Here is a 20,861-nt window from a genome sequence, read left to right on the forward strand (position 1 = left end):
TCTTTCTGGATATCTTGTCCTTCACCGAAAGTGGTGTGTTGAAGTCTCCTACTATTATTGTGGAGCTGTCTGTCACTTTTCAGTGCTGATAGTTTGTTTTATGTATCTTGCAGCCCTGTAATTGGGTGCATAAATATTTAATATGATTATATCTTCTTGGTGTATTGTCCTTTTAATCACTATACAGTGTACTTCTTTATCCTTTATGATGGATTTAACTGTAAAGTCTATTTTGTCAGAAATTAATATTGCCACTTCTGCTCTTTTTTGATTGTTGTTTGTTTGATATATTTTTTCCACCCTTTTAGTTTTAGTTTGTTTGTGTCTCTAAGTCTAAGGTGTGTCTCTTGCAGGCAGCATATAGATGGATCTTTTTTTTTTAATCCATTCTTCCACTCTCTGTCTGTTTATTGGTGCATTTAGTCCATTTGCATTCAGGGTAATTATGGATAGGAATGAATTTAGTGCTATTATTTTGATGTCTTTTTCTGTGTGTTGTTGATAGTTTTTTTTTCCCACTTAATTTTATGTGGTGAGTAGATTATCTGTATATATTGTCCTTTCCTCATATACGTTGTTGTTGATAGTTTTTTTTTCCCACTTAATTTTATGTGGTGAGTAGATTATCTGTATATATTGTCCTTTCCTCATATTTGTTGTTGTTGATTTTATTTCTGCTGAGTCTATTTTTTTCTTGTCCTTTATTTTCATGAGTAGGATAGTTTGTCTCCTTTGTGGTTACCTTATTATTTACCCCTATTTTTCTAAATTTAAACCTAAATTTTATTTCTTTGTATCACCGTATCTTCCTCTCCATATGGAAGGTCTATGATTACATTTCTTAGTCCCTTTTTATTATTTTAATGTTGTCTTCTTTTATATAATAACATCGCTGTTATCCTGTTTTACTCTGTTTTGAACTTTTTTTGTTGTTGTTGTTATAATCTTACTCTGTTTTTTTGGATTTCCCTGTCTGGGTTGACTTCTGGTTGCTCTGCCCAGTATTCTAGGCTTGGAATGATACCTGATTTTATTGATTTTCTAACCAAAGAACTCCCTTTAGTATTTCTTGTAGTTTTGGTTTGGTTTTTATGAATTCCCTCAACTTGTGTTTGTCTGGAAATGTCTTAATTTCACCTTCATATTTAAGAGACAGTTTTGCTGGATATATGATTCTTGGGGGCAGTTTTTTTTCCTTTAATATTTTAAATATGTCATTCCATTGCCTTCTTGCATGCTTGTTTTCTGCCGAGTAGTCCAAGCCTATTCTTATTGGCTCTAAAGGAGGCACTCTACTCATGACACTGCTTTGTTGGTGATACGAGGTGTCCCATGTCTCTCTGCCTACTCCTCTCTTTAATATCTCAAAAAAGATTAAGTTAAGACACAACCTAGTCTTGTAGATTGACTTCTGCCTCATGAGCATAACTTCCATTAATCCCACCTCATTACCCCCCTCCCCCCCCAAAAAAACCCAGGGCCGTCAAGTCGATTCCGACTCATAGCAACCCTATAGGACAGAGTAGAGGTAGGAATTACAACACATAAGAAAATCACATCAGGCGATGAAATGGTAGGCAATTACACAATACTAGCAATCATGGACTAGCCAAGTTGATACACAGTTTTTTGGGGGACACAATTCAATCCATAACATTCCACCCTTTGGCTCCCCAAAATTTATGACCTGGCCACATGTAAAACACATTCACCCCATCACATCATAGCAAAACTCTTAAATTGACTCCAAGTCCAAAATAAAAAAAAATTGCTCTTCATCTATGAATCTACAATAGAAGTTGTCTGCTTCCAAAGTACAATGGTAGAAGAGGCAAAAGCTAGACATTTCCACTACCAAAAAAACAAACCAAACCCAGTACCGTCGAGTTGATTCCAAAAAATGAGAGATACTGGATGGAAAGAAAGGGTAACAGACACCACATAAGTCAGCAGAACACATTACATTAACCCTCAAGGCTTGAAAATAATCCTCTGTTCTCTGAGACCATTTACAAAATGACCCTACCCTTCAGACTCTGGGTATTGGCCATACTGTCCCGATTCTGAGTGGAGGCCTTTTGGCCCTGGGCTCCAGTTCAGCCTTCCAGGCCCACTGGAATGGCAACTCTGCTCCCTCGAAATTTGGACAGGTCCATTCTCCTAGTCCACCTGAGTGGCAGCTCCACCCTTTGAGACCCCAGAGGTCATGACTCTCTATGCTTTGTCTCTTCTGCTTTCTGCTTCTGCTTCCTCTTGGCCCCTCGGGCCTTGTAGCCCATGTCTGCTCTGCTGGGGGAAGTGTTCCAAAGCTCTTTAGCTCCACCACTAAGTGCCTGAAGGCATCCACTTTGCCAGTAAACCTTGGCTGGAAGGCACTCAGCTCACTTCACCGATAAGTGCTTGGAGGCACCCCACTCTGCCAAAGGCATTCAGTTCTCTTACACCATGGATTAGCTCCAGTTCTGTCTTGTGCTGGTCTTCTGGTTCTTCTGCTGCCATTTTTCTGCTGTTGCTTCTTGCCACATCTAGTGTAACAGCTCTCTTCACTTCCTTCTGACCCCTCACCAAAATTGTCTGGTGTCCATAATTCCACCAAGAGTCTCCTAAAGCCAATCTAAATTTTTACAGTTAGGCACTTTAAAACCTCCTCAGTCCCTATCCATTCACAGTTTCAAAACAGCTTCCACATTTTAGGTATCTGTTAGAGCACCACCCCACTCTTCTGCTACCAAATTCTATCTTAGTTATCTAATGCTGGTATAACAGAAATGCCACAAATGAATGGCTTTAACAAAGAGAAATTTATTCTCTCACAATCTAGAGGCTAGAAGTCTGAATTCAGGGTGTCGGCTCCAGGGGAAAGATTTCTCTCTGTGTTGTTTCTGGGGGAAGGTCCTTGTCATCACTCTTCCCCTGGTCTAGGAGCTTTTCTACGAAGGGACCCCAGGTCCAAAGAATAAGCACTGTTACCAGCACTGCTTTCTTGGTGGCATGAGGTCCCCCATGTCTCTCTGCTCGCGTCTCTCTTTTATATCTCAAAAGAGTTGACTGAAGACAAAACTTCATCTTATAGATTGAGTCCTGCCTCATTAACATAACTTCCACTAACCCCACCTCATTAACATCATAGAGGTAGGATTTACAACATGTAGGAAAATCTTATCAGATGACAAAACTGTGGACAACCACACAATATGGGGAATCATGGACTAGACAAATTGATACACATTTTTTGGGGGGACACAATTCAATCCATAACAGTCAGCCACTCAGATTCTTTCTCATGGGAACTTGGAATTGGGACACAGAATCTTTAGTCAGCCTGTTGTGGGTGCTTAAACATGATGACCATACAGCCACTTTCTACATTGCACAAACAGAAGAAGAATCAATGCTTCTGAAGAGAAATGAGAAAATTTGTAGACACAGAGCTGAGGTGCAGTGTAGAATGCAGGAGATGGAAAAATAACATGAACTAAGTTCCTGATCTTTAGCTCATGTTCCAAATTCAATGTGGGCCACCTGGGGGGCTCTGTTTATTACAGTCTTGCGGGGGGACAGGCTAACAGGAGACTTATCTTGACACCTACTTTTCAGATGACTGAGACTGGAAAAAGAAAGGTAGAAAATTTACACTGGCTCTAGTTTACACCTAGAAGTGACAAGGTCACATCCACTTACATTTTATCAGCAATAACAAGTCCCACAGCTCTAATTTCAAAGGGTGGAAAAAAATGAGAGCCTACCATGTGCCCAGATGGAGGAAAAACTGAATATGACTTCCACACAATCCTTAGGTTATTTTCCATACAAATATAAATACGTCCAAGTGTTTTCCTTCTTCAAAAACCGTACGCACATGTACATGCGCACACATATGCAAACACAAAAACCACTCAGATAAAACCACATCAAAGCCTGGTCCCTCTTCCCTGCCTACCTTCTCTGCTTTTCACATACAAGCTTTTAGAAAGAGGTGTCTGCCCTCACTACCATTACTTTTTCCTTCTCATCTCTTTTTCAGCATCTTTTTTTGGCTTCCAGCTCTTCTCTGAAATGATTATTCCTATGGTCACTAGAGACCTACGTATTGTTAAATCTAATTAACACTTTTCAGTTCTTAGTGTTACCTTCTGTCTCTGCAACATTTGCTACTATTAATTATCCCATGACCTCTTCATGCTCTCCAGCTTTGACTTCAGCCACACCATTCTTGCTCTCCAGTCACCTTACATATTTCTTCACTTTTCCCTTCTTTTTATTAAGTGCGCCCGTTTAAGTTCTCCGTGACTTATTTCATGCATTCCCTTGGCTTCATTTATTACCTATACCCTGATGACTCCCAAATCTACATCTTTAGCCCTGATCCTTTTCCCGACCTGAATATCAAAAGACCTACTAGATATATCCAACTGAGAATCCCATAAGTCCTTTACACTTAACATCTCCCAAATTGAATTTATAACACTTTCCACTAATCCTGCCTCTCCTTATATATTACTTAGTGAATTTTACCACTATCTCCCGGTCACCCAAGTTAGAAGCCTGGGAGTCATCTGTAGCTTCTTCCTTTCCATCTTCTGCCCTGTACTATTGATTACCAAGTCCTTGTCGTGATTTCTCACTTGGTTTACCAAAACAGTTCTTCAGAATCTGTTCATGTTTGCTTCACCTGCTATATTTATTGCCCTGTCCCTCTTTGCTGTAGATTTCAGCTATATTGAGTTACCTGAATTTCCCATTATGGTCCTAGTTCATTCAAGTCTTTATGCTTTTAAGCATGTAACATCCACTGAATACTCTTCCTTCCTACTGCCGGTTTAACTACTTTGATAAGCCTTAGCTCACTTACCATTCCTTCCATGGAGTCTTTTTCTGATCTTCCCAGTCCTGATCAGGTTTCCCGACTATAACAGCAACTAGAGCTTAGGCTGTAATTTCTTGATGTTAGGAACTTTGCCTTTCCAGTGAACTCAACACAGTAAAACATAAAACCAAACCCACTGCCATCTTAAAAATCTCAATCTTAATAAAGTTATCACAGTTATGTTTTTCTATTTAATATTTTGTCTTTCATCCTACTATGAGTTATATAAAGAAAGACTCAATTTTACCCATTTTTGCACACTTGAGATCTAATACAATGCCTGGTGCATACCAAAATTTCAATAAATACCAATAAAATAAAAGGATTAATAAATATAGCCCCATATGGTTTTTTTTTCCTTTGTATTGTGCTTTAAGTGAAAGTTTAAAAATCAAATCAGTCTGTCACACAAAAACTTATATACACCTTGCTACATACTCCCAATTACTCTACCCCTAATGAGACAGTCTGCTCCCTCCCTTCGCTCTCTCTTTTCATGTCCATTCTGCCAGCTTCTAATCCCCTCCACCCTCTCACCTCCCCTCCAGGCAGGAGATGCCAACATAGTCTCAAGTGTCCACCTGATCCAAGAAGCTCACTCCTCACCAGCGTTCCCCTCCATCTCATGCTCTAGTCCAACCCCTGTCTGAAGAGTTGGCTTGGGGAACGGTTTCTGTCCTGGGCTAATAGAAGGTCTGGGGGCCATGACCACTGGGCCTTCTGCTCTCAGTTAGACCATTAAGTGTGATCTTTTTATGAAAATTTGGGGTCTGCATCCCACTGCTCTCCTGCTCCCTCAGGGATTCTCTGTTGTGTTCCCTGTCAGGGCAGTCATCGGTTGTAGCCGGGCACCATCTGGCTCTTCTGGTCTCAGGCTGGTGTAAAGCTGGTGTACTCCCTGGTTTATGTGGAACTTTCTGTCTCTTGGGCTCATAGTTACCTTGTGTCCTTGGCATTCTTCATTCTCCTTTGGTCCAGGTGGGTTGACACCAATTGATGCATCTTAGATGACCACTCGTTTACTCGCATTTAAGACCTCAGAAGCCGCTCTCCAAAGTGGGATGCAGAATGTATTCTTAATACATTTTATTATGCCTGTTGACTTAAATGTCCCCTGAAACAATGGTCCCCAAACCCCCACCCCTGCTACACTGGCCTTCAAAGAACTCAGTTTGTTCAGGAAACTTCTTTGCTTTTGGTTTAGTCCAGTTGTGCTGACCTCACCTGTATTGTGTGTTGTCTTTCCCTTCACCTAAAGTAGTTCTTATCTACTATCTAATTAGTGAATACCTCTCTCCCACCCTCTCTTCCTCCCACCTCTAGTAACCATCAAAGAATATTTCTTCTCTTTGTAAACTATTTCTCGATTTCTTATAATAGTGGTCTTATACAATATTTGTCCTTTTGCAATTGACTAATTTCACTCAGCATAATGCCTTCCAGATTCCTCCGTGTTATGAAATGTTTCAGAGGTTCATCACTGTTCTTTATCGATGTGTAGTATTCCATCAAATGAATATACCATAATTTACTTATCTTTTCATCTGTTGATGGGCACCTTGGTTGCTTCCATCTTTTTGCTATTGTAAACAGTGCTGCAATGAACATGGGTGTGGGATTGCTAGGTCGGATGGTACTTCTATATCTAGCTTTTTAAGGAAGCGTGAAAACAATTTCCAAAGTGGTTGTACCATTTGACATTCCCATCAGCAGTGTATAAGTGTCCCAGTGTCTCCACAGCCTCTCCAATATTTATTCTTTTCTGTTTTTTGGATTAATGCCAGCCTTGTTGGAGTGAGATGGAATCTCATTGTAGTTTTGATTTGCATTTCTCTAATGGCTAATGATCGTGAGCATTTCCTCATATATCTGTTAGCTGCCTGAATGTCTTCTTTAGTGAAGTGTCTGTTCATACCTTTGCCCATTTTTAAATTGGGTTATTTGTCTTTTTCTGGTTTGAGTTTTTGCTGTATCATGTAGATTTTAGAGATCAGGCACTGATCGGAAATGTCACAGCTAAAAACTTTCCCAGACTGTAGGTAATCTTTTGTTCTTTCGGTGAAGTGTTTGGATGAGCATAGGTGTTTGATTTTTAGGAGCTCCCAGTTATCTAATTTCTCTTCTGCATTGTTTGTAATGTTTATGCCATGTATTAGGACTCCTAACATTGTCCCTATTTTTTCTTTCATGATCTTTATCTTTTTAGATTTTGTATGTAGATCTTTGATCCATTTTGGGTTAGTTTTTGTGCATGGTGTGAGGTATGGGTTTTGTTTCATTTTCTTTTGCCAGCACCATTTGTTAAAAAGACTGTCTTTTCCCCATTTAAGTGAATTGAGGCCTTTGTCACATATCAACTGCCCATGTGTGGATGGATTTATTTCTTGATTCTCAATTCTGTTCCATTGGTCTATGTATCTGTTGTTGAACCAGTACCAGGCTGTTTTGACTACTGTGGCAGAATAAAATGTTCTAAAATCAGGTAGTGTTTAGCCTCCCACTTTGTTCTTCTTTTTCAGTAACGCTTTACTTATCCAGGGCCTCTTACCCTTCCATATGAAGTTGCTGATTTGTTTCTCCATCTCATTAAAAAATGTCATTGGAATTTGGATTGGAATTGCATTAAATCTGTAGATCGCTTTGGGTAGAACAGGCATTTTTATAATGTTAAGTCTTCCTATACATGAGCAAGGTATGTTTTTCCACTTATGTAGGTCTCTTTTGGTTTCTTGCAGAAGTGTATTGTAGTTTTCTTTGTATAAGTCTTTTAGATCTCTGGTAAGATTTATTCCTAAGTATTTTATCTTCTTGGACACTGCTGTAAATGGTATTGATTTGGAGGTTTCCTCTTCAATGGTCTTTTTATTGTTGGTGTAGAGGAATCCAACTGATTTTTGTATGTTTACCTTGTATCCTGATGCTCTGCTGAACTCTGCTATTAGTCTCAGTAGTTTTCTTGAGGATTCCTCAGGGTTTTCTGTGTATAAGATAATGTCATCTGCAAGTAGAGATACTTTTACTTCTTCCTTGCCAGTCTGGATGCCCTTTATTTCTTTATCTAGCCTAATTGCTCTGCCTAGGACCTTCAGAACAATGTTGAATAAGAGTGGTGATAAAGGGGAAACTTGTTTGGTTCCCGATCTCAATGGGAATGCTTTCAGACTCTCTCCATTTAGGACGATGTTGGCTATTGGCTTTGCATAAATTCCCTTTACTATGCTGAGGAATTTTCCTTCTATTTCTATTTTGCTGACAGGTTTTATCATGAATGGGTGTTGAACTTTGTCAAATGCCTTTTCTGCAGCAATTGATAAAATCATGTGATTCTTGTCTTTTATTTATATGATGGATTGCATTGATTGCTTTTCTAAGGTTGAACCACCCCTGCATATCTAGTATGAGTCCCACTTGGTCATGGTGAATTATTTTTTGATATGTTGTTGAATTCTTTTGGTTCGAATTTTGTTGAGGATTTTTGCATCTTAGTTCACAAGAGATATAGGTCAGTAATTTTCTTTGTTTGTGGTGTCTTTACCTGGTTTTGGTATCAGGGATATGGTGGCTTCATAGAATGAGTTTGATAGTATTCCATCCTTTTCTATTCTCTGAAATACCTTTAGAAGTAGTGGCATTAACTCTTTTCTGAAAGTTTGGTAGAACACTGTAGTGAAGCAGTCCGGCTCAATGTTTCTTTTTGTCAGGAGTTTTTTGATTACCTTTTCAATCTCTTCATTTGTTTTGGGTTTATTTAGTTGTTCTACCTCTGTTTGTGTTAGTTTAGGTAGGTAGTGTGTTTCTAGGAATCCACCCATTTCTGCTAGGTTTTCAGATTTGTTAGAGTACAATTTTTCATAGTCATCTAATATGACTCTTAATTTCAGTTGGGTCTGTTGTAATATCACCCATCTCGTTTCTTATTCGGGTTATTTGTTTCCTCTCCTGTTTTTCTTTTGTCAGTTTGGCCAGTGGTTTATCAAGTTTGTTGATTATTTCAAAGAACCAGCTTTTGGTCTTGTTAATTCTTTCAAATGTTTTTCTGTTTCTTATTTCATTTAGTTCTGCTCTAATTTTTATAATTTGTTTTCTTCTGGCACCGTAGTATTTCTTTTGTTGCTCTCTATTTGTTCAAGATGTAGGAATAATCCTTAGATTTTTTTCTCTTTCTTCTTTATGGGTGTGTGTGTTTATTGATATAAATCGACCTCTGAGCACTGCTTTCTCTGTGGCCCAAACGCTCTGATAGGAAGTGTTTTCATTCTCATTGGATTCTCTGAATTTCTTTATTCCATCCTTAATGTCTTCTATAATCCAGTCTTTTTTGAGCAGAGTATTGTTCAGTTCCCAAGAGTTTGATTAATTTCCCTGTTCTCTCTGTTATTGATTTCTGTTTTTATGGCCTTATGGTCAGAGGAGATGCTTTGTAATATTTCAATGTTTTGGATTCTGCCAAGGCATGCTTTACGACCTAATGTGTGGTGCACTAGAAAAGGAAGTATACTTGGCTGCTGTGTGGTGGAGTGTTCTGTATATGTCTATGAGGTCATGTTGGCTCATTGTGGCATTTAGATCTTCTGTGTCTTTATTGAGCTTCTTTCTGGATGCCCTGTTCTTAACTAAAAGTGGTCCGTTGAAGTCTCCTACTATTATTGTGGAGCTGTCTATCTCACTTTTCAATGCTGATAGAGTTTGTTTTATGTATCTTGCAGCCCTGTTATTGGGTGCATAAATATTTAATATGGTTATATTTTCTTGGTTTATTGCCCTTTTAATCATTATATAATGTCCTTCCTCATCCTATATGATGGATTTAACTTTCTAAAAAAAATAATTTTTATTGTGCTTTAAGTGAAAGTTTACAAATCAAGTCAGTATCTCACACAAAAACCCATATACACCTTGCTACACACTCCCAATTACTCTCCCCCTAATGACACAGCCTGCTCTCTCCCTCCACTTTCTGTTTGGATTTAACTTTAAAGTCTATTTTGTCAGAAATTAATATTGCCATTCCTGCTCTTTTTTGATTATTATTTGCTTTATATATTTTTTCTGTCCTTTGAATTTTAGTTTATTTTTGTTTCTAAGTCTAAGGTGTGTTTTTGTAGGCAGGATATAGACAGATCTTGTTTTTTAATCCATCCTGCCACTCTCTGTCTCTTAATTGGTGGATTTAGTCCATTTACATTCAGCGTAACTTTGGATAGGTATGAATTTAGTGCTATAATTTTGATGCATTTTTCTACATATTGTTAACAGTTTCTTTTTCGCACTGTTTTATGTTCTGAGTAGATTCTTTGTATATTGTCCTTACCTTGTATTCGTTGTTGATTTTGTTTCTGCTGAGTCTCTATTTTTTTCTTGTATTTTATTTTGATGCGTATGATAGTTTGTCTCCTTTGTGCTTACCTTATTATTTACCCCTATTTTTCTAAATTTAAACCTAATTTCTATTTCTTTGTATCACCTTGTCTTCCTCTCCATATGGAAGATCTATGACTACATTTCTTAAAAAAAAAAAAAAACATTTCTTAGTCCCTCTTTATTGTTTTAATGTTGCCTTCTTTTACATAATAACATCGCTGTTTCCCTGTTTGAGTGTTTTTTTATCTTGATTTATTTTCGTGATTTCCCTGTCTGGGTTGGCTTCTGATTATGTTGTCTACATCTGTAATTTTATTGTTAATCTTCTGAATTTCTGATTTCTGTCTATGGATTTTTCCAGCTTATTAAATTTTTCATTATGTTCCTGAATAATCTTTTTAATTTCTTCAACTGCTTTATCTGTGTGTTCCTTGGCTTGTTCTGCATATTGCCTGATCTCCTCCCTGATCTCTTGAAGGGTTCTGTATACTAATCTTTTGTATTCTGCCCCTGGTAATTCCAGGAAGGCACTTTCATCTAGAAGATCGCTGGATTCTTTGTTTTGAGAACTTGTTGATGCGATCATGCTCTGTTTCTTTATGTGACTTGATATTGACTATTGTCTCCGAGCCATCTTTAAGTTAGAGCTGTTATCAGGTATATCAGTCCAGGGGTCCATTCACTTTTCTTGTATGAATTCAGCTCAGGTGTCCAGGTAGCTGATCATCAAGTGTGTGGTACAGGCTCTGTCCTACAGTCTTAGAGGGGCAGGGGTGATTGGTGTAGGTACTGGTATCTGATTGCAGCAGGCGGTCATGCTCTGAACAAGGCAGGAAGCTGAGAATCATCCCCTAAGTGTCTCTGAGGAAAGCGTTCCCTGTTCTGTACAGCATACAGGTGGGTGGATTCTGCAGACAGACCATGGGCACCGAATGTTTTTGGTTGTGAGGACCGGGAGGTACCAATTATCCTTGTGCCTCTGTCATGGGTGTCTGGTTGACCGGAGTGGAGCCACCAGTCCTTAAGCCCCTGATGTGGGTAGTTGAGGACCCTGTTTAATAGCAAGGCAATGTCAAACATCAAACATCCATCTCTCCACCACACAGATGAAACAGTTGTAATCTGCCAGCAGGGGCCTATCCTCCTGAAATAGGCCCACACAGATCTATGCAAAGAGGGAAGGTACTCAAAGTCCTCAGACTGTTTATGCCTGGACAGGAGCCACTTCTGTCCTGAGCGCCCCTTCTTAGTGGAGCTGGAAAATTATCTTTTCCCCCAGTTGCAAATTTATTCCTTCTCCAAGGCTGGGAGCATGGCTCTAGGCGCTCAACAGGGCCTATCTCAGGCCCAGGGAAATCAGCTGCTGAAGCTAGCTTGGGAATAGGAAGGCATGGTAAAATGTACACAAGTACTTAGCTTTTGTCAAGAGTGCCGTTATTCTCTGGTTCCAGAGGCGTGAGTAAGCTGTGTGGCTGGCTGCTTCTCCCTGATGAAACTGCGTCTGAATGCTAGTGCCAGTCTGCCACTGCCACTCCCAGAAATGGTGCCTGAGGGCTCCCAGAGATTCAGGTCCAGTAACTCCTCTCTGTTTCTGAACTGTCTCTTCCTTTCCCTGCCCCTCAGTCCATTTTCTAAGCTTGCCTTTGATGTTCAGGGCTCCTAACTTGTCATAAATATACTCGTTTCACTTGTTTTTTTGGGTCTTTTTGTAAGAGGGCTTGCTGGAAGTGTCTGTCTATTCCACATCTTGGCTCACCTCCTAGCCCCATATTTTTATGAGAATAAAATTCTAGAACTGTGGTGAGGGATACAGGAAGCAGAAAAGAAAATGGTGTTTTACACCTGTATAATTGGTTAATGTATAATTGGCCCATATAATTACCTCCAAAAAGACTGGGCCAAATTGCCCAGCAATGATGCCCTGTCTTGGCTGTCTAAGTATTTCATGATGCTCTTTGCCTTTCTGTGATACCTCCCTTTGTTCTATCTTTTAGATTCAGTCTGAGGGACAAGTGACCTATGAACGTAACTTGTACTGAGAGTTCACATCCTTTAGAATTGTGTATTAGCTTATCATTATGAAGTGAACACATATTTATTGAAGATCTACTGTGTTGAGACAGAAGAAAATCCTGGTGACCTGCTTCCATAAAGATCATAGCCAAGAAAACCCTATGATTCAGTTTTACTCTCTAACACATGGGGTCACCATGAGTCCATGGCAGTGGGTTTGGCTTTTTGGTTGTAGTGTGTTGAATCCCCTGGAAATGCAAAGTTCCTTACCTCAAGGAGTTGCAGCCTAAGCAGGGAGCTGATCTGGTTCCCAATAAATTGTCAGCTGAAAGAAATGAACACTTAGTGTAAAGAAACATCATCACAGAATAGGAAAGATCTTGAGAACATCTCTATCTGAGTCTCAGCTTTTATTTAATATTACAGAGTGAGAGCAGCATTTACTTCTCTTTTATGTGATTCCATTTCCTCATCTGCAAAATAAGTAAAGCTATAAAACCAAAAACCAGTTGCCATCAAGTTGATTCCAACTCATGGTGACCCCATGTGTTGTGGAGTAGAACTGGTCTATAGGGTTTTCATGGCTGTGACTTTTCAGAAGTAGATAACCAGGCCTTTCTTTCAAGACATCTCTGGGTGGGCTCCAACTGCCAACCATTCGATTAGTAATTCCATACTTAACCATTTGCACCACCCAGGGACTCCCTGTAAAGTCATAAAATAATATTAAAAATAAAATGTAGATTATAATTAGAAAACTGATAAGAACTTAACGTAAATTTTAATAGCTACTATTTATTGTGCTATCACTAGATGCCAAGCCAACCCATTGCCATCGAGTCGATTCCAACTCATAGTGACCCTAAAGGACAGAGTAGAATGCCCCATACTGTTTCCAAGGAATGCCTAGTGGATTCAAACTGCCTTTGGTTAGCAGCTGTAGCTCTTAACCACTACGCCACCAGAATTTCTGTGGTATGAAATTTACATTCATGATTTCATTTAATTCCTACAACAACCAATGCAGCATTATTATCTCCATTATACAGATGAAGAAATAATGATTTGTACAGGATAAGTGACTCTTCCAATGTCACACAGCTAGTGAGAAGCAGAGCTAGGATCCAATCTCAGATTTGTATCACCCAGAAGTCAGGCATACTAACCAGTATACTATATTCCCTATTTTTAACTATCATATAAATGTAGTTCATGTACTCAGTCTCTCATATTTAGCACCAGGATGAAGGAGAGTACATGTTGTAGGTGAAAATTTCCAATTAACTAAAATGTCTAAACTTCTCGATTTATAAAATGAGTGACTTGGATCACATTAAATGAGACATTGCATATTAACCACTCTGTGCAAAGTATTCAAAAGTATTAGCTGTCATAATCGTTATTAGACTGTTGATAAGTTTCCTTTTCCATCAACATTATATAACTCTGCAACATTTATCCATACACAGTTTTGTCAATTTTTCTGGGACTTATACCAGAAAATAGAGGCATGTCTCATTTTATAGTACTTTGCTTTATTGCACTTCACAGATATTACAGTTCTTACAAATTGAAAGTTTGCAGCAACCCTGCTTCAAGCAAGTCTATCGGCACCATTTTTCCAGCAGCATGTGCTCAACTTTGTGCTTCTTTGTCACATTTTGTTCTCACAGTATTTCAGATTTTTCATTATTATTATATCTGTTATAGTGATCTGTGATCAGTGAACTCTGATGTTACTATTGTAATTGTTTTGGGGTGCCACGGACTGTACCTATATAAGAACTTAACCAATAAATCAATAAATGTGTGTCTTCATACTGCTTCATTGACCAGCCATTCCCCCATCTCTCTCCCTCTCCTCAGACCTCCCAATTCCCTGAGACAGAACAATATTGAAGTTTGGCCCTACAAATTTGGTCAATTAACAACCCTACAATGGCTCCTAAGTGTTCAAAAGAAAGGTAGAGTCACATGTCTCTCACTTTGAAACAAAAGCTACAAATGATTATGCTTAGTGAGAGAGGCACGTTGAAAGCCAATATAGGCTGAAAACTAGGCTTCTTGTGCCAAATAGCCAAATTGTGAATACAAAGGAAAAGTTACTGAAGAAAATTAAAAGTGCTACGCCTGTGAACACCCAAATGATAAGAAAGACAAATAGCCTTATTGCTGATATGGAGAAAATTTTAATGGTCTGGATAGAAGATCAAACCAGCCACAACATTTCCTTAAGCCAAAGCCCAATCCAGAGCAAGGTCCTAACTCTGTTCAATTCTATGAGGGCTGAGAGAGGTTAAGAAGCTGGAGAGGAAAAGTTTGAAGTTAGCTGAGTTTGGTTCATGAGGGTTAAGGAAAGAAGCTATCTCCATAACAAAGAAATGCAAGATGAAGCTGCAAGTTTCATCTGTGCTCTATAAATGAAGGAACAAAGCCTGGAAGGCAGCACTTCTGTTTACAACATGGTTTACCAAATATTTAATGCCCACTGTTGAGACCTACTACTCAGAAAAAAAGATTCCTTTCCAAATGTTACTGCTCGTTAACAACACACCTGGTCATCCAAGAGCTCTGATGGAGATGTGCAAGGAGATTAATGTTGTTTTCATGCCTACTAACACAACATCCATTTTATAGCCAATGGATCAAGGACTAAATTCTACTTTCAAGTCTTATTATTTAGGAAATACATTTTGTAAGGCTATAGCTTCCATAAATAGTGACTCTTCTGATTGATCTGGGCAAAGTAAATCGAAAACCTCTAGAAAGAATTTACCATTCTAGATGCCATTAAGAACATTCATGATTCATGGGAGGAGGTCAAAATATCAATGCAGTTTGGAAGCAGTTGATTCTGACCTTCATGGATGACTTTGAGGAGTTCATAACTTCAGTGGAGAAACTAACCACAGATGCAGTGCAAAAAGCAAAAGAACTGGAAGTGGAACCTAAAGATGTCACTGAATTCCTGCAATCTCATGATAAAACTTTAATCGATGAGGAGTTGCTTCTTATGCATGAGCAATGAAGGTGATTTCTTGAGATGGAATTTACTCCTGGTGAAGATGCTGTGAACATTGTAGAAATGATAACAAAGGATTTAGAATATTACATAAACTTAACTGATAAAAAAACTGGCAGGATTTGAGAGGATTGATTCTAGTTTTGAAAGAAGTTCTACTGTGGGTAAAATGCTATCAGATAGCATCACATGCTACAGAGAAATCTTTCATAAAAGAAAGAGTTGATCAATGTGGCAAACTTCATTGTCTTATTTTAAAAAATTGCCACAGCCACCCCAACCTTCAGCAACCACCACCCTAATCAGTCAGTAGCCACCATCATCAAGGCAAGACCGTCCACCAAGAAAAAGATGACAACTCTCTGAAGGCTCAGGTAATGGTTAGCATTTTTCAGCAATAAAGTATTTTTAGTTAAGGTATGTACATTGTTTGTTTTAAGTATAATGCTATTGCACACTTAATGGACTACCAAACCAAACCAAACCCAGTGCCCTCGAGGCGATTCTTACTCATAGCAACCCTATAGGACAGAGTAGAACTGTTCCATAGAGTTTCCAAGGAGCACCTGGTGGATTTGAACTGCTGACCCTTTGCTTAGCAGCCATAGCACTTAACCACTACACCACCAGGGTTTCCAAATGGACTACAGTATAGTGTAAACGTAACTTTTATATGCACTGGGAACCAGAAAATTCATGTGACTTGATTTATTGTGATATTTGCTTTATTGCAGTGGTCTGAAACCCAGCCTACAATATCTTCCAAGGTATGCCTGTACAAACTTATAAGCTGGACACTTCCTGTATGTTCTCAGTTTATTGATGTAAACCCTAAAGCAGAGGTGATTCTTTGGAACTCTATGGAACTTCGGTTCAGACAGGCCACACCATTTATCCAGGAACCTGGTTATCGTTTTGCAAGTGATGGAGATCTACTTCCAACTCTTCTAAATAGCCCAGGCTTGAAATTCATTATCCAGCTGGTTAAGGGAAGAAAAAGTTTATGTATTTTCAGTGCTTCAGAAAGGGTAATTTCAGATTCCATTTATTTAGTGGGGAGAAGGCTGTGAATGAGCCTGGTGAAACCATCCTATTCCAAGATCACTAAAGTACTTTGGAAAACACCATCTTCAAAACGTTCATTTGCTACGAGCTTGTCGCCACCACTATTCTTGTATAATAAGCTCAGCCATGCATTGCAACAAAGCAGAGAGAGGTAAACAAGCACTGTTTTTCACCTGGAAAACCGCGTAAACAAGAAGCCAGGAATCCAAAGAGCAAGGCAAATTTTTAGGATCTGATATGTATCAAAACATTTCAAGACCTATCCTGAAGTACAACACAGTCAGTGATAGGATAACATTCATACCCTTGCAAGGAAGACCAGTTAATACAACTATTATTAAAATGTATGTGCTAACCACTAAGGCTAAAGATGAAACTGAAGATTTATTGTTATTATTATTGTACTTTAGATGAACGTATACAGAACAAACTAGCTTCTCATTAAACAATCAGTACACATATTGTTTTGTGACAGTGGTTAGTATATGTCAATATTCTCCCTTCTTGGCCTTGGGTTCCCTATTACCAGCTTTTCTGTCCCCTCCTGCCTTCTAGTCCTTGCCTCAGGGCTGATGTACCCCTATAGTTCTGTTATGTTTTATGGGCCTGTCTAATCTTTGGCTGAAAGGTGAACTTCAAGAGTGACTTCATTATTGAGCTAAAAGTGTGTCCAGGAGCCGTACTCTTGGGGTTTCTCTAGTCTCTGTCAGGCCAGTAAGTCTGGTCTTTTTTTGTGAGTTAGAATTTTGTTCTATATCTTTATCCAGCTCTGTCTGGGACCCTCTATTGTGATCCCTGTCAGAGCAGTCAGTAGTGTAGCCGGGTACCATCTAATTGTGCTTTACTCAGTCTGGTGGAGGTTGTGGTAGTTCTGGGCAGTTAATCCTTTGGACTAATCTTTCCCTTGTGTCTTTTGTTATCTTCATTCTTCCTTGCTCTGAATGGGGTAAGACCAGAGAAATATCTTAGATAGTCGCTTACACAGTTTTAAGACCCTAGACGCTACTCACCAAATAGAATGTAGAATATTTTCTTTATAATCTATGTTACGCAAATTGACCTAGATGTTCGCTGAGACCATGGTCCCCATAGCCCTCAGCCCAGTAATTTGGTTCCTCAGAGAGTTTGGATGTATCTGTGGCGTTTCCATGACCTTGTCTTGGACAGGTTGTGCTGGCTTCCCAAGTATCGTGTACTGTCTTACCCTTAACCAAAGTTACCTCTTATCTATTGTCTATCTAGTGTTATTCCATCCCCACCCCTCCCTTCCCTTGTAATCGTTAAAGATTGCTTCTTTTTGTGTGTAAACTTTTTCATGAGTTTTTATAGTAATCATCTCATACAATGTTTGTCTTTTTGTGATTGACTCATTTCCTTCAGCATAATGCCCTCCAGATTCATCCGGGTTGTGAGATGCTTTGCAGATTCATCATTGTTCTTTACCAGTTGCTGGGTGTCTAGGTTGCTTCCATCTTTTTGCTATTGTGAACAATGCTGCAATGAATATGGGTGTGCCTAAGTCTATTCATGTGATGGCTCTTATTTCTCTAGGACACCTTCCTGTGAATGGGATTGCTGGGTTATATCACAAGAAATTGAAGATTTTTACCAACTTCTGCAGTCTGAAATTAATCGAACTTGCAATCAGGATGCATTGATAATTACTGGTGATTGGAAAGCAAAAGTTGGAAACAAAGAAGGATTGGTAGTTGGAAAATATGGCCTTGGTGATAGAAACAGCACCTGAAATTGCATGATAAAATTTTGCAAGACCGATAACTTCTTCATTGCAAATACCTTTTTTCAACAACATAAACATATGGACCTCACCAGATGGAATACACACAAATCAAATCAACTGCATCTGTGGAAAGAGACACTGGAAAAGCTCAATATCATCAGTTAGAACAAGGCCAAGAGGCAACTGTGGAACAGAACGTCAATTGCTCATATGTAAGTTGAAGCTGAAGAAAAGTAAAATAGATCCAAGAGAGCCAAAGTATGACTTTGAGTATATTCCATCTGAATTTAGAGACCATCTCAAGAATAGATTTGACATGTGGAACATTAATGCAGAAGACCAGATGAGTTGTGGAATGACATTAAGGACATCATACATGAAAACAAGAGGTCATCAAAAAGACAGGAAAGAAAAGAAAAAAGACCAAAACGAATGTCAAATGACACTCTGAAACTTGCTCTTGAACGTCGAGTAGCTAAAGCAAATGGAAGAAATGATGAAGTAAAAGAGCTGAACAGAAGATTTCAAATGGCAGCTTGAGAAGATAAAGTATTATAATGACATGTGCAAAGACCTGGAGATGGAAAACCAAAAGGGAAGAATACACTGGGCATTTCCCAAGTTGAAAGAACTGAGGAAAAAAATTCAAGCTCAAGTTGATATAATATGGAATGATTCTACGGGGAAAATATTAAACGACATAGGAAGCATGAAAAGCAGATAGAAGAAATACACAGAGTCACTGTACCAAAAAGGATTGGTCGATGTTCAACCATTTCAAGAGGTAGGATATGATCGAGTAACGATGGTATTGAAGGAAGAGGCCCAAGCTGCACTGAAGGCATTGGTGAAAAATAAGACCGATTAAAATGTTTCAACAAATGGACGCAGTGCCATCTATGCCAAGAAATGTGGGAGACAGCTACCTGGCCAACCGACTGGAAGAGATTCATATTTATGCCTATTCCAAAAAAATGTTATCCAACCAAATGTAGAAATTATCAATGTCATTAATATCACACGTAAATAAAATTTTACTGAAGATCATTCAAAAGTAGCTGCAGCCTTCCATAGACAGGAGATTGCCAGAAATTCAAGCCAGATTCAGAAGAGGACGTAGAAAAAGGGATATCATTGCTGATGTCAGATGGATCCTGGCTGAAAGCACAGAATTCAAAAAAGATGTTTACCTGTGTTTTATTAACTATGCAAAGGCATTCGACTGTGCTGATCATAACAAATATGGATAACATGGCTAAGAACGGGAATTCCGGAACACTTATTTGTGCTCATGAAGAGCCAGTACACAGATCAAGAGGCAGTCTTTCAAACAGAACAAGGGGATACTGCATGGTTTAAAGTCAGGAAAAGTATGCACCAGAGTTGTATCCATTCACCATACTTATTCAATCTGTATGCTGAACAAACAATTCAAGATGCTGGACTACCCGAAGAAGAATGCAGCATCAGCATTGGAGGGGAAGACTCATTAACAACCTCTGTTATGCAAGAGGACACAACCTTGCTTGCTAAAAGTGAAGAGGACTTGAAGCACTTACTGTTGAAGATCAAAGACCACAACCTTCAATATGGATTATACCTCAACTTAAAGAAAACAAAAATCCTCACAACTGGACCAATAAGCAACATCATGACAAATGGAGAAAAGGTTGAAGTTGTTAAGGATTTTGTTTTACTTTGATCCACAATCATCACCCATGGAAGTGCAGTTAAGAAATTAAAGGATGCATTGCATTGGGCAAATCTGCTGCAAAAGTCCTCTTTAAAGTGTTGAAAAGGGAAGATACCACGTTGAAGACTAAGGTGTGACTGATCCAAGCCAGGGTGTTTTCAATCACCTCATATACATGCAAAAACTGGATGATGAATAAGGAAGACAGATGAATTGATGCCTTTGAATTATGGTGTTGGAGAAGACTATTGATATAGCATGGGCTGCCAAAATAATGAACAAATCAGTTTTGGATGAAATACAGCCAGAATGCTCCTTAGAAGCAAGGATGGCGAGACTAAGTCTTACATACTTTGGACATGTTATCAGGAGGGACCAGTTTCCGGAGAAGGACACCATGCTTGGTAAAGCAGAGGATCAGTGAAAAAGAGGATGACCCTTAACAAAGAGGATTGACACAGTGCCTGCAACAATGCGCTCAAGCATAACAATGATTGTAAGGATGGCGAAGGACTGGGCAGTGTTTTGTTGTGTTTTACACAGGGTCACTATGATTCAGAACCAACTGAACGGCACCTACCAACAACAACAAGCATCAAAATGTGGGATATCCAGATGAGTCAGAAAAGACAGGAGTGAAAATATCATGCAGGTCTACTTCCAAGCCTAGTTAATACCCACAACTTTGGGAGGATTGGTATGATTAACACAGTTCATACCTGAAGAAAATGAGCTTCAGAGAATTCAAGTGACTTGTCAGAGGTTACAAAATTAGTAAGAGATTCAAGGGACGGAAGACAGATAATTAAAAGAAGGCAAATAAATGTTGCATCACATTTTAAGAAGGATTTGAACAAAGTGATGAAAAAAACGAGGGAGTAATTGAGGTGAGGGTGACATTTGTTAGATATGGAATATTTTACTACCACTAACTTTGCAGCTGAAAAGAACACACACTTAGTATCTTACAGTTTCTTTTGGTTATAAGTCTAGTGTGGCTTAGTATGGTCCTCCGCTTAGAGTCTCACGTAGAAGCTATCAAGGTGTCAGCTGGGCTACTTTCTTATCTGTAGGCTTGACTGGGAAGGATCCACTTCCA

At 38.9% G+C, this 20,861-nt stretch overlaps 1 long non-coding RNA gene across 1 annotated transcript in view; it reads right to left on the reverse strand.

Annotated features, from left to right (window-relative positions):
- Positions 1-3,432: 3,432 nt before the first annotated feature.
- Positions 3,433-20,861, reverse strand: part of LOC135228705 (uncharacterized) — a 378,080-nt gene continuing 360,651 nt past the window's right edge. Inside the window, exons 2-3 of the long non-coding RNA XR_010319486.1 lie at positions 12,512-12,566; positions 3,433-4,931 (exon numbers count right to left, since the gene is read on the reverse strand). This is a non-coding gene — a long non-coding RNA (uncharacterized LOC135228705). The remainder of the gene's footprint in view (positions 4,932-12,511; positions 12,567-20,861) is intronic.

This window comes from Loxodonta africana, chromosome 26 (genome assembly GCF_030014295.1).
Source record: "Loxodonta africana isolate mLoxAfr1 chromosome 26, mLoxAfr1.hap2, whole genome shotgun sequence".
NCBI classification, from domain to species: Eukaryota; Metazoa; Chordata; class Mammalia; order Proboscidea; family Elephantidae; genus Loxodonta; species Loxodonta africana.